The sequence below is a fragment of the Trachypithecus francoisi genome, unplaced genomic scaffold (assembly GCF_009764315.1).
Source record: "Trachypithecus francoisi isolate TF-2019V2 unplaced genomic scaffold, Tfra_2.0 Lachesis_group0, whole genome shotgun sequence".
Lineage (NCBI taxonomy): Eukaryota > Metazoa > Chordata > Mammalia > Primates > Cercopithecidae > Trachypithecus > Trachypithecus francoisi.
The window spans coordinates 158,230,418-158,244,761 of NW_022681453.1; the positions used below are offsets into that span (position 1 = coordinate 158,230,418).

A 14,344-nucleotide genomic window follows, 5' to 3' on the forward strand; every position below is an offset into this window, starting at 1 on the left:
TATCCCAAAGTGCTGAGAAGCTGAGTTTGATAGGGAAGGGAGACAGAGAATGAGGGAGGAGGCTTTATTAGGGGAAACAAAGGTTCTGTGGAAGGAACATATTTGGCTTGTTGGAAGAAGAAAAAAGTCCCCTTTTTGACTGGGACGAAGCAAGCACAGGGAAGAGTAGTAAGAGATGAGGCCAGAAAGACAAAGAGGAGTTTAGATTATATAAGGGCCTTGTAGGAAAGCGTAAAGCCTGTAAGTGGATAACTTACTTTTAACAAGATTCCTCTTGGCTGCTGTGTTGGGAAAAGGCAGTCAGAGAAGGACATAAGCAAGGAAAAGACGTTACTGCAAGTTATTTCCTAACTTGGAGATATACATTTGGTAGTCAGGATGTAGTTGTCATTGTATAGGTGGTATTTAAACTCATGAGACTGACTGAAATGCCAAGGAAGTAAGAGTCAATAAGGAAGAATGGAGTATTAATGAGCCTTGCATTGCTCCAACTTTCAGGGGTCAGGAAGATCATAAGGAACTAGCAAAAAGACTAAACCTCCAAAAAGGTGAGAGGGAAATGCAGAGAATGCAACAAAGCTAAGTGAAGGAAGCGTTTCAAAGAAACAGGAATAATCAACTGTGTAAAATGCTGCTGAAAGGTCAAGTAAGAGAGAGACTGAGAACTGATTCACTAGAGCTAGTAACGTGAAGGGCAGTGGTGATCTTGACAAGAGTGCTTCAGTGGGGGAAGGGGCCTGATTAATGTGGACTCGAGAGACTGGTGGAAAAGGAACTGGAGTCAGTGAGTTAGGTAATTGTAGAGAACATTAAGAGAGGAATGCAAAGTCAAGAGAGTTTGGTCTTGTATTAAAAGGCACTGTATCTCCAGTATCTACAACAGTGCCTGGCACATAGTGATAAATTAATAAATATTTGTTGACTGAACTAAGTGAGATCACTAGACTTTGAAACAGTCTTAGTTCTGGAAGTTTAAAAGCTGATAGAGCGAAACATGAGGATTCTTGGTCCAATAAGAAACTGCCTTTTAGTTTCCTACTACGCCTGAAAACTCTTTAGGGCCTTTAAACACCTAGAATAGACATTCCTCAATTTCAGAGGAATAGCAACAGAATTCAACAAATACATGCCCTACAAGAAAACATACTTTCAGTTCTGGACAGCTGCAATCTCTCCAACTACCTCTTGCATCTAGGACCCTGTGACTTTGGACCTAGGGATACAACAGGGATATCAGTCCTCTAGTCACATCGTGATTCACTATGCACTAAGAGGGAAGACATCTGGTGGTCTCTGAAGGACGTCAATCTATGGGGCCTTGACCAAATGAAAGCTCTATGTGGCATGTCAATAATAATCATGAGTATTTGTTTAATGATACATACTTTTCAAAGCGGTAACACATATATCCTCTCCTATTTAATCTTACAACAACTTTGTGAGGCAAGTGTTTTTATCACTTTCATTTTACAAATAAGAGTCTCAGACTTGCATAAAATCACACAGCTCTTTCACCAAATTATGCTAGGATAACTGGATATTCACATGCAAAAGAATGAAGTTGAATCCTTACCTCACATACAATAATTAACTCAAAATCCATCAAATAGCTAAATGTTAAGAACTAAAACTATATATTCCCAGAAGAAAACACAGGTGTAAACTGGCAGGACCCTGGATTTGGCGATAGATTCTCAGATATAATGCCAAAAGCATATACAATCAAAGAAAAAACAAATTCAACTTCACAAGAATTAAAAATTTCTGTGCAAAGAACACTAACAAGAAAGTGAAAAAACAGCACACAGTAAGAGAGGAAATATTTGGAAATCATAAACCTGATTTGTATCCAGAATATGTAAAGAACTCTTAAACTCAACAACAAAAGACAATCCAATTAAAAAATGGATAAAAGACTTTTAACAGACATTTCTCCAAAGATACACAAATGGCCAACACATGAAAAGACACTCAACATCACTAGTCGTTAGGGAAATACAAATAAAAACCACAATGAGGCACCACTTCACACCCACTAGGATGGCTATAACCAGAAAACAACAAGTGTTGGTGAGGATGTGGAGAAACTAGAATTCTCAAAAATTGCTGGAAGAAATGTAAAAGTGTGCAGCATCTGTGGAAAACAGTCTGGGAGTTCCTCAAAAACTTTTTAAACATAGAATTACTGCATAATCCAGCAATTCTATTCCTAGATAGATGCACAAAAAAATTGAAAACAGGTATTTAAATAAAAACTTGTAAAAGAATGCTCTTAGCAGTACTATTTATAAGAGCCAAAAGGTGTAAACAACCTAAACGTCACCTGATAAACAAAACATAGTATATCCATACAATGGAATATTATTCAGCCAAAGAAAGGAATGAAGCACTGATACATGCTACAACCTGAGTGAACCTCATATACATTGTGCTGAATGAAAGAAGCCAGGCACAAAAAGTTACATATTGCATGATTCCATTTACATGAAATCTTCGGAGTAGGCAAATCCATACAGACAGAAAGCAAATTGGTGGGTGCCAGATGGTAGCGGTAAAGGGGAACGGCAAGTGACTGCTTAATGGGTACAGGGTTTCCTTTTGGGGTGATGAGAATGTTCCAGAATTAGATAGCGGTGATGGCTGCGCAACACTGTGAATGTACATATTGAAGTAACTGATTTGTACACTTTAAAATGGTTAATTTTACCTCAATTAAAAAAAAAAATCACACAGTTCACCCTTGACAAATCCAGGCACTGTACTAAGGAACTGACTCCAAGTCCTTTCCCCACTCAGCCATCCTGTTTCCTCCACAAACCAAAGGAGCTCTGGACCACCTTGGTAATGGACTTTGCCTCTATATACTGCCATTCAGGCATAGTACCTAACCATATTTGTGATGATGGAATTTCCACAGCTGTCTAAGCATATACAAGTTTCTAAATAAAACTTTCTTATAATGGACTCCCATTACAAACCATCTTGGACCAAGGTCTGCCTCCATGTCACAAAGCCATCCTTTAAATAGAAGTTAACCATCATCCACCTAACTGATAAACCAATGACAGCTATGAAGTCTGCTCCCTCACAAGATGACATTCCTGTTTTCAAAAGAGTATAGCAATGGGGTTTATGCCTTCAATTAATCAAAACCATTCTTCACCGGTAATTCTTGGCATTTCCACCCCTTATAAATATAAGGTTTCCACCCCTTATATTTACCTAACTGATAAACCAATGACAGCTATGAAGTCTGCTCCCTCACAAGATGATATTCCTGTTTTCAAAAGAGTATAGCAATGGGGTTTATGCCTTCAATTAATCAAAACCATTCTTCACCGGTAATTCTTGGCGTTTCCACCCCTTATATTTTCTTATATTTTCTTATATTTTCCACCCCTTATAGTTCTGTTGGCAGGCTACAACTCTTAGAAATATGAAGCACAAAATTGACCTTAAAAGCCTCTCTGCCAGGTTAAGGTTGCCAATATGGCAGAAATGGATAAAAGACAAACTGGTTGTGACCATTTGCATTACAATCCATCCTAAACAGTCACTCTAACCCCAAGTCTTCAAGGTAGAAGCCTTCACATAACTTTTTGGAAACCAGTCTGCTCAGTGCTTTCTTCTTTCTGAGCTCAATGAGGGCCTCCTACATCTCCAATTTATATCCATATCCCTCAGGTACCATCAATGATAAATACTTCAAAGTATGAGAGTTTTTACATGCCTGCAACTGGAAAATCAAGCTACAATATCAAGTTAATTGGAAAAAATACAGCTGCAAAAACTATTCCTGGGAATCTCACAGTTAGATACACATTCCCTAACATAGCCAAGTATTCCATTTTCAGCATACCAACAATATAGTCTTTGTTTATCAGTTCAATGGGAGGATGATGTCAGGGTCACTGAAGCCCAGATCACTGCTGGCCTTTAGGAGCTCTACCGCTTTCCAGTTGAGAAAGAAACTTGTGGCCTAATCACCAACATCTGAGTCAGCCCCTTCAGAAGCCTCAAGAGTCGCGGCAAAATTTCCTCTCAGTAAAAAGGAGTCTCCAAAACAAGACCCCCTAAGAATGTGGGAGAGGGGTAATCAGACACCATTGACCTACATCCCTAAAAAGTTAGGAGAAATGTCTGAGTAACCAACAGACTAACACCTACCATGCAGGCATGTAAGACACATCATCCTCCCTCACCACTTCCTTTTTTTGGGCAAGTTTCTCAAAGGAATTTCCAACACTTGACACTCCCATTTCCTTACTTTTTACCCACTTCATTTTGGTTTCTGCCTCTTCCAATTTAAAGCTGAGGTCAAAGGCTCCATCCTGCTAAATTCAACAGATCATTTTTGGTCCACATCTTTACTTGATGACACCTCTCTATCTGAAACATTCTTCTCCTACCTTTTATGATGCATCTTAAACTAGAATTAGATTGTGAAGGAAACAGCTAAGACAACAACCAAATATTGCTTACTCTTGAAAATCCTTTAAATGGCCCGTTAAATACTGCACACCTGTATACAAGTAAAGAAGACTTGTCTCTCTCTCTCATTTAATCAAAAACATGGTAAAGTGCATTCAGTTAAGTTTGCACACTTTAATTCTGAGCAAGGTGTCATTCCACTGTACCTCTGTGGCCACTTCTCATCCTCTTCCTGGGCTACCCTCCTCTACTAAACTTCAAAATGCGGGACCTGAGCCCTCTTAATCTCTGTCAGTGGTTCTCAACTTCCACTGCTAAGTGGAATCACCTCAGATTCGTCCAAGGCTGCAAATCAGATCAAGTAAACAGAAAAAGAAATTTCTTAGGTTGACCACAGCATTAGTATTTTTTAATCATTCAGTGATTCCAACGTGCAACCAAGATGAGAACACTGTTCTATGCTCTCTTCCCAGACCAGGGATCACATGCTCAAAAGCCTACAGTCAGAGAAACAAATGAGCAAAGTGGGCCAGGCATAATTTTAGGGAGTGGTGGGCTCTGTAGTGAAATAGAAGAGCTGCGATCATCTGTGACTTAGCTCCAATTATTGCTGCCATATTGGAAAACCAACTCGGTAGTGCTAAATTTTCTCATTTTAAAAGAGAAAACCCAAATCTGGATTTTCTTCATGAGAAATCTTCAGATTTTAAAATATTGGCAACTAATTCAAAATTAAACAATAACAAAACCACTGTATGGGCAAAACATCTGTGAGTCAGATTCAGCTGTGGACTACTGCTTTGCAACCACTGCCCTAGATAATTTCGTCCACAGCCTTTAATTTACACCTAGAAATTTGTGCCTCCAGTTTAGCCCTTTGCTCGTGGCTCTGAATTAGAATTGTCAAATGCTTACGTGACTTCTCACTTGAAAAATCTCAGCAGTCCCAATGTAAACTGTGATTTAAACTCATCTCAAAACTATTTATCCTTAAATGTTCTTTATTTCAGGTAACACCACCACCATTCACTGGTTGGGCAAGCTAGAACCCTGGGAGTCATCTTAGGATTTCATTTCTCCCTCTCAACCCTTGTACCATATCAACCACCAAATCCTATCAATTACGCCTCCTAAATATATCTCATGAATACATGTACTTCTCTTCATCTGCAATACAACCATTCTTTTCTCTCAGCCACCACATTTTCTCTATGTTATCCACAGTAACCTTAATTAGGGGCAGCTGTCTCCCACACTCAATCTTGTTTCCTTCCAAACCATTCTAATATGACCAGAATCTTTTATAATCACCAATAATTACAAATATATACACATATACACACATTACATAAATATATACTTTTGTAAATATATGTGTTTGTGTATTTGACCCAACAATTTCATTTCTAGGAATTAGCCTATAAATGTATTTATACACATAATGAAATGGCATATTCACAGTACTATTCATGGTAAATTACTGGAAACAATCTAAATGTCTGTCAGTGGGGGAATGGTTAAATAATCTGTGGTATATCCATACAGTGAAATACTGTACAGTCATTCAAAAAAAATAAGGAAACTATATACTGAAGTGGAAAGATTCCCAAGACATTAAGAAAACAGAGTGTACAGTATGCTACCATTTGTGTAAAACACTAAGAGGAAAGATATGTATTTCCTTGAATGCCCACAAAAAATGTCTATAATGACATACAAAACTAGTATCAGTGGTTATTCCTTTGGAAGACAGGGAAAATGGTGGCTGGGGGAGGGAGCAGAACCCACCAAAAATGCTCTGATTTAATAGGCATGGAGGAGGGCCCAGGCATCCATCTTGTTTAAGTTCTAGTGGTTCTGATGAGAGGGTTGGACTGAGAACCACTGCTAGTGGACTTTGCCTTTGCCTATTTTCCTAGCTTCATTTTGTGTCATCACTCTCCGTGTTTCTGGCTTCTAGGTTCCCAAAAGCGGCCCTGTTCCTTTCTTCCTCAAGGTATTCACATCTGTTCCTTCTGCCTGGAATATTGTTCCTGTGCGCTTCACCTAGTAACTCCTGTTTATCCTTCACCGCCCACCTCAAAGGTCACTTCCCCATGGAAACTCTCCCCAGTTTCCAAACTACATCAGGACATCTGTTTTATGCACTCAGAGCTGCCTGTACTTCTCCCAGAAATTAACACAATCGTAATGAGATAAATGTATATTTATACATGTATACATCTGTCACCCTCTTTAGACTATAAGGTCCAGGCATGCAGAGTTGCTTTTACTAATTTATTTCCATACCTAACCTAGTGTCCAGTTGGCAAAACAGGCCTTTAGAAATCTGTTAAATAAATGAGTAACTGTTCCCGCCCTCAAGCTTAGTATAGTAAACACCTAAGCAAAAGAGGACAACGCTGCGTCACTAGTGCTAAGGCAGCAGTCTGCACACAACAGTAGTTCTCAACTAAGGGTGATTTTGGTCCTCCTGGGGGACATTTGTGACGTCTGGAAGCATTTTTGATTTTCACAACTGTGTGTGTAGAGTGCTACTGGTATCCATTCCTCAGCAGAGGTTAGAAATGCTGCTAAACATCCTATGCTGCACATGATAGCCCTCCACAACTAGAAATTACCTGGCCTAAAATGTCAACAGAACTACAAATGAGAATCTGTGACTCAGAGGACGATAACACTCAAAACAGCTGTCAACTGCACTTCTGAGGGTGGTGATTTTTAAAACTGGTGACTTTGGGGGGATAGGGGGTGTCAAGCAAAGCTTCAGGCCAGAGGTAAAGCTTCAGCTGTGTGTTGAAAGGTAACAAGGGCCAGATCAGTGGGGACTATGTTTGTCAGAGGCAATGAGGAGTCTCTGAAGAGTTTAAAAGCAAAGTTATGATTTGAACATGTGCCCCCCTCAAGTACCCCATACTCCAAAATTATTCACCTCCTTTTCTCCTTTCTCGCTGAAACAAAACTTCCATTCTCTTAGAGTAGCTGGTTTCAGCTGAACATTAAAGCCAAATTAATTCAGCCCAAGATAAACTCAGGCCTTTCACTCTCCAGAATGTTAAGCTACATTTTAAAATATGCAAATACTTATGAGTACAAATAAATCTTTAACTGCTCAATGTTCAGGCTGTCAGTGGATAAAGATTTTTGAACTCAACAGCCAGATTGGCCCCAGTAACACTTTCCCAAAGCTTTGTTTTTAAAAAACCTTTTTGATCTGTTTCCCCGTTCTCCTAGAAATCTCCTAGATTTCTGAGCTCCTAGACTGTATAAAAGATCTAAGTTTTTTTTCCACAAGTATCTCATGCCATTAAGTTCTTCTGCCAGAGGTGATACAAGGGCCATTTGGATGCAATAAAAGTAAATAAATTGTGTGTGTAAATTAGCAGTGGCTTAGAAATTTTTTAAAAGGCTTTCATGGATACTACTGAAAGAAACTGAGATAATTTTTAACAAAATCACCAAGAAAAAAACAAAACAAAACTGTTTTACTACAACACAAGCCGGCTGCCTACTGAACTGGACGCCCATGCTCTGACCTAGTATGGCAATTCTTAGGGTCTAGGCGCTGGGTTCTCTATTTACAAGAAACTAAGGCCTGAGACTAAGGAAGAACAAAGAAAAATGCCTGGCACCAAAGGTGTGGGGGATGTTTTGTACATAAATGAAGATTTGAGGAGGAACACTTCCTCAGATGTTGGAAGGAATTACTCTTTTTTTGCTTACGTGTTAAGAATTTAATGTTTTCAGGTCATTTCCTAATTAGAAAATACCTTATAATTCACAAACAATAATTTGTCTTCCCCTACATTTGCTGACCACCAAGACTGGATAAAATTTCCTTAAGCTTTACTAGAGTAGGAGGACTGGGAATAACGTGAGCACAACAGAGTTCGGATGCAACATCAACTCCAAGCCTGGCCAGCTGGTTTCCATCGAGAGGTCCCCCAGGAGAACGCCCCTCCGCGGCGGCGGCCGGGTCGGCGCGGGAAAGACCCACCGAGGCGCTCCAGCGCGGCCGCGGTGCAGGGCCAGGGACCGCCCGGCCTCCGTTTACCTTTGTTTCAGGTACCCCGGCTGCTGGCGGGCCGGGAATCCCGCCCGTGGCCCGGAGCTGGTGACACATCCTTCTTTGGCCAAGTCGGGCCGAGGTTGGGCAGGGGGCGGGGAAGGAAAAGAAAGCCTCAGCGCCTAACGACGTGACTCTCAGTTCTTCCAAAACGCTGGCATTTGTTTCTCTGCCAGGCTTTCCTGTTAACAAGTTCCCGAGGGCTGTGCGGGCGAACTGGCCCAGGAGCCCTGAAAAGTGGGAGGGCCCAGGCCGCCCCCGCCTACCCTCCTCCGCGGGCGCCCCAGGGGCAGGCAGTTTCCACACCTCCCGGGCTGCCGTGTCCCGGGACCAGCCGGCTGCGCTGAGGCACCGCACCGCCTGGAATTCCGACTTCCACAGCCCAGTCAGCTCCGTGTGGCCCCTCTGGCCAGGCCGGTCCCCGCCCCCAGGTCCCGGCCCCGCCCGCCCCGGCCGCCGCGCGCCGCCCCCCAGCCTCGCCACCCCCTCTGCCCGGGACGAGGGGGCTGAAGGTTCCAGGCCGCGCGGCGGTGTCCCCGCGCCTACCTCGTTGCCCGCAGCTGCTCCTCCGGCGGCTGTCTCGGGTCGCGGGCAGCGCTTGCCTCCAAGCGTCCCCGCGGCGCGGACTCTTGGGCTGCGAATGCGGCGCGTGAAAAGAGGAGGCCCGAGCCCGCCCCGCCCAGCCACCCGCAGGCCCCCACCTACCCCTCCTCCTCCTCTGCCTCACCCTCTGCGGCCGGCCCGGAGCCCCGCCCGCGCGCCAGGCCCCGCCCACGGCCTGGCCGCGCCCCCAACCTCCGCCCCGCCCCTCTGGCCAAGGCAGGAAGGGGGCCTCCAGGGGCGCCGCGAGAGCCGCTGTGGCCTCGGCCAGGGCAGTCTCCGAAGCGATTCGTAGTGGTCGCTGCTATTTGACAGATTCGAGTCTCTTGCTCGGATTTATTACTATTATTATCATTGTCAATATTGTCATCGTTGTTATTGTTATCGTCGTCAGTTGTGTTGCCCTCTTCAAGGGGCCTTCAAGGAGGCCCCTTGAGGGCAGCGCGCTGCTGACCAGACACTCCCTGGCACTCCTGTCTTCCCAGAGTCCTGCACCTGCGCCACATTTCACTCAGCCCAAGAAGTTGTGTGAATTTTGAAAGAAGTGATATTTATTTTTAACTTACTGTTAACTGTTATTGTTAAATAAAATACAAATATAGACAGCCATATAAAACCAATGTACAACTTAATGGATTATTCCAATACACACACCCTTATAACCACTCGCCAGATTTATTAATAACACCATGTAATATAGCCTGCTCTGAAACAGAACCTCATTAATAGCTGGAAGGACACAGCCTGGAAGGGCCTCCCAAAATTGCCCTCCTTCTAACTGCCAGAGTACTCAAAGGTGACAGGTCCATAATCATGCCCTCTTCAAGAATATATTTGTAAAATGGAAATTTCTCCAGAATTAGGAACCTCCAATTGAGTAGCTTCGTAAAAATCTTGATAAAAAGATAAATTTATAAATATATAAGCATGTAAATAACAATAAATAAGTCAATCAACTGGGAAATTGAATACCATGAGTAAGGAGCATGGGGGTGGGGGATGGGAGGTATGTAAAGATTTAAAAGAATTAGGTGGGCTATGAGGACAGGTCCTGGGCACCTGGGTTGTTCTCACTTTCTCCCTAGCACCTAGCATAGCACCAGGCATATACTAGGTGCCATATGAGTGTGTGTATATATGTGCATTGTACATATATGTACATATATGCACATATATATGTGTGTGTATGTATATAGCACAAGGAAAGAAAAAATTACATAAGATAACCCTAAACAAGCTTTACATACTGAAATTTCACCCAAGGTCAATCCTCCCAGTAGCTACAATGTGCTCTATGAGATGCCTTGATGCCCTAGAAAGAAAAAGACCATTTTACTTTCAACTTTCTACTGTTTTTCCATTTCAAAAGCACTTGCACATGCATATGGTATCTTATTTGAGACTGAGAGCAATTCTGTGAAAAAGGCAGGGCAGGGCAGGACAGGACTCTGCAAAGGTCACAGTGCAATGCATATCTGTAAGAAGGGGAAGTACACAATGTACCATAAAACAATGTTAAAACTGCTGACTCTGCCAACCTGGATTCTTGGTTTGTCTCGACAGTTTTATTGCCAGTGTTTTTACATTAGGGCTCCTTTGGCCCTTTTGACATATGTTTATACACATTATAACTTGAATTTATAAAGGACACAATACCTGACTGGAAATTTGATTCAATACAATAGAGTCAGTCCCTCTGTCATGAGGACCATGGTGAATTGGGGCTAGAGATTTGCCAATTCACCACAATGTATTGAGTACCCAGACTGTACTAGGTGGTAGGAATACAAATGATATAAAATAAAGAAGATACAGGGGCTGGGCACGGTGGCTCACGCCTGTAATCCCAGCACTTTGGGAGGCCTAGGCGGGCAGATCACCTGAAGTCAGGAGTTTGAGACCAGCCTGGCAAACATGGTGAAAACCCATCTCTACTAAAAATACAAAAAGTAGCCGGGCGTGGTGGCACGTTTCTGTAATCCCAGCTACTCGGAAGGCTGAGGCAGGAGAATCATTTGAACCTGGGAGGTGGAGGTTGCAGTGAGCCAAGATCACTCCATTGCACTCTAGCCTGGGTGATGAGAGTGAAACTCCCATCAATCTTTGTTCTCAAGGAGCTTATGGCCAAGTAAGGGAGAAAGATTTGAAAATAAATGTTTAAGTTATATGATGGTAGGGGAACAGTCATGAGCACAATTAATTCTACGAGTTGTAGGACGAAAGTGGGGCAAGTCTTATCAGACAAGAAAACATCTGAAATTTTTTTAGTATGAAAACATCAAATATTGAAAACAGAAACAGAATAATGTAATGAACTACTATGTGCCCATTACTTGACTTCAACAATTATCCCATGACCAATTTGTTCCATCTGTACCCTCATCTTCTTTTTCCCTCCTTGTGTTATTTTGAGGCAAATCACATGGAGCATTATTTTTTCATCCATAAATATTTCACTATGCATCTCTAAATGATAAGGTCTGTTTTTAAAAACAACCACAAAATCATTAAATTGTCTTTTAAAGTAATAATTTATTAACATTAGACAGTGTTCAAAATTTCCCAATTTTCTCATAAATGCTTTATGTAGTTTATTTCTTTCAGTCATGATCCAAACAAGGTCCTCACTTTGCATTTGGTTAAAATGTCTTACACCTTTTTCTTTCCTTGTACTTTTATGTTGAAGAAATAGATTGTTTGTTATAAGGAGTTTCCCACATTCTGCATTTTGTTGATTGCTGTGATGTTGTTTAACATGTTCCTCTACCCTTGTATTTCTCATAAAGGATAGTTACTAGAGGCTTGATCAATTTAGAAAACTATAACCCATAATGAAGAGAAAAATCAACAAATCAAAAATAGACCAAAACTGTCACAGATGTTAGAATTAGCAGACAAATACATTAAAACAATTACTATGGCTGGGCGTGGTGGCTCACACCTGTAAGCCCAGCACTTTGGGAGGCTGAGGTGGGTGGATTACCTGAGGTCAGGAGTTTGAGACCAGCTTGACCAACATGGTGACACCCTGTCTCTACTAAAAAATACAAAAAAATTAGCCGGCCGTGGTGGCAGGTGCCTGTAATCCCAGCTACTCAGGAGGCTGAGGCAGGAGAATCACTTGAACTCTGGAGGCGGAGGTTGTGGTGAGCTGAGATCACGCCACCGTACTCCAGCCTGGGCAACAGAGTGGCTCCGTCTCAAAACAAAACAAAAACAAAAACAAACAAACAAAAAATTACTGCAACTATATTCCAAGTGTCAAAAAAGTTAAGTACATATTAGAAAGGGAGGATGTAAAAAAGACACAATTTGTATTTCTATAGCTGAAGACTATAATGTCTGGAATAAAAATACATTAGATTGGATTAATGGCAAATTAGACATTACCAAAGAAAAGATTCGTCACATCAATAGAAATTATCCAAAATGAAACACACAGAAAAAAAATGTTAATGAAAAGAGCATCAGTGAGCTAAAGAACAACCACAGGTGACCTAATATGTAGAATCTCCAAAGGAGAGGAGTGAAGACAAAATATATTTGAAGAAATACTAGCCAAAAGTTTCCAAAATTTATGAAAACTATATACTCACAGATCTAAGAAGTGCAACAGACTTCCAATTTCCAGTACAACAGATGATAGACTTAAATCCAAGCATATCAATAGTCATATTAAATGTGAGACTTCTGGTTCCAAAATGGCAGCATAGAAGCAAGCTGGCTCCCCCTTTTCCCCAGAAAAAGAAGACCAAACCCAAATACACAACACCAAAATTACTATCAACAATATCGCAGAACTGAAATATGAGGATGAGACAGTTTGCAGGGTCACAAAGAAGTGCAAAAGCTCCAAGCAGGTGGTAAGAGAATAGAACTTCCATGTTCAGGGTGCCCCTCCCCCTATTCTGTCCAGCACCAAGCATTCAAAAAGTTTCCTCCCAAATCACAGTTTATACACTGGAAAAAGTGAGATCAAGGTGGACAACCAGCTCCCCACCATCTTGGGTTCCTTGGCAGGAAACTTGTCACTGTTTTAGCCCACAGAAACGTTGCAAGTCCCTTAAGGGAGAAATATCCCTGAGGATGGGCAAAGGCAAAGTCGGGAGGCAGGACTACCATCCCCAGAAGTGGAAACTCTGCTCTGTAACTCAGCCAAAGGAGACATCAAATTAGAGTGTCTGTTCAGCAGCAACATGATATGGGAGGTACATTCTGCAGACACTTTGGGCACAAACCCCTAGCCAGTCTTCCCACATTGCTGGGATATCCCAGGATACCTTCCATCTACTACAGCTGAGGTGGACCTGGGCTTAAGGCACCACCTAGAGCTGCAAAGGAGGCAGCAACGTAGCAGTGAAGAATCTTTAAGCAAATATATTCAATAAAACCCAAAACAAGTCAGACAGAGAAGACTGGAATAAATTACCCTTTAGTGCAAAGACATGGATATACATCACAAGAAACAATAGAAACAGGAACCACAAATTCCCCAAATGGACAAAGCAAGGGACCAGTAACTGACTTTAATGAGATGGCAGTATGTGACCTCTATGACTAATAGTTCAAAACAGCAATTTTGGCTGAGCATGGTGGCTCTTGCCTATAATCTCAGCATATTGTGAGGCTGAAGCAGGAGGTTCACTTGAGGCCAGGAGTTTGAGACCAGCCTGGGCAATATAGCAAGATTCCATCTCTACAAATAAAAAATTTAAAAAAGCAATGGCTGGGTATAGTGGTGCACATCTCTAGTTCCAGCTACTCAGGAGACTGGGGTGGGAGGATCATTTGAGTCCAGGAGTTGGAGGCTGCAGTGAACTATGCTGGCGCCACTGCACTCCAGCCTGGGTGACCTTGTCTCAAAAATTAAAAAAAAAGCAAAAATAGAAAAAAACCCTCCAAAATAGTGCTTTTAAGGAAACTCGGTGATCTCCAAGATAACACAGAAAACCATTTCAGAAATTTATCAGAGAAATTTAACAAAAATATTGAAGTAATTAAAACAATGCAATAGATGTTTTGGAAGTGAGAATACACTTGCTATACTAAAAATTTCATTAGAGGCCATCAAGAGCAGAACAGATCAAGCAGGGGAAGAATCAGTGAGCTTGAAGACAGGCTATGTGAACATATGCAATCAGAAGAGAAAAAAGAATGAAAAGAAATGTAGACCATCTACAAGATACAGAAGTTTACCTCAAAAGACGAAATCTAAAAATTACTGGTGTTCAAAAGAGAGTTGAGCAA

The 14,344-nt window shown here is 41.8% G+C and overlaps 1 protein-coding gene across 4 annotated transcripts in view; it reads right to left on the bottom strand.

Annotated features, from left to right (window-relative positions):
- Nucleotides 1-9,222, bottom strand: part of PPP2R3A (protein phosphatase 2 regulatory subunit B''alpha) — a 206,345-nt gene extending 197,123 nt beyond the window's left edge. For 2 of the 4 annotated variants that reach the window (XM_033212579.1, XM_033212578.1), the window contains exon 1: nt 8,486-8,915. The gene's annotated coding sequence lies outside the window, so the exon portion shown is untranslated. Of the gene's footprint in view, nt 1-8,485; nt 8,916-9,043 lie in introns of those variants that run through there. The other 2 variants (XM_033212577.1, XM_033212576.1) reach the window with 2 other exon arrangements.
- Between the last annotated feature and the right edge of the window lie 5,122 nt (nt 9,223-14,344).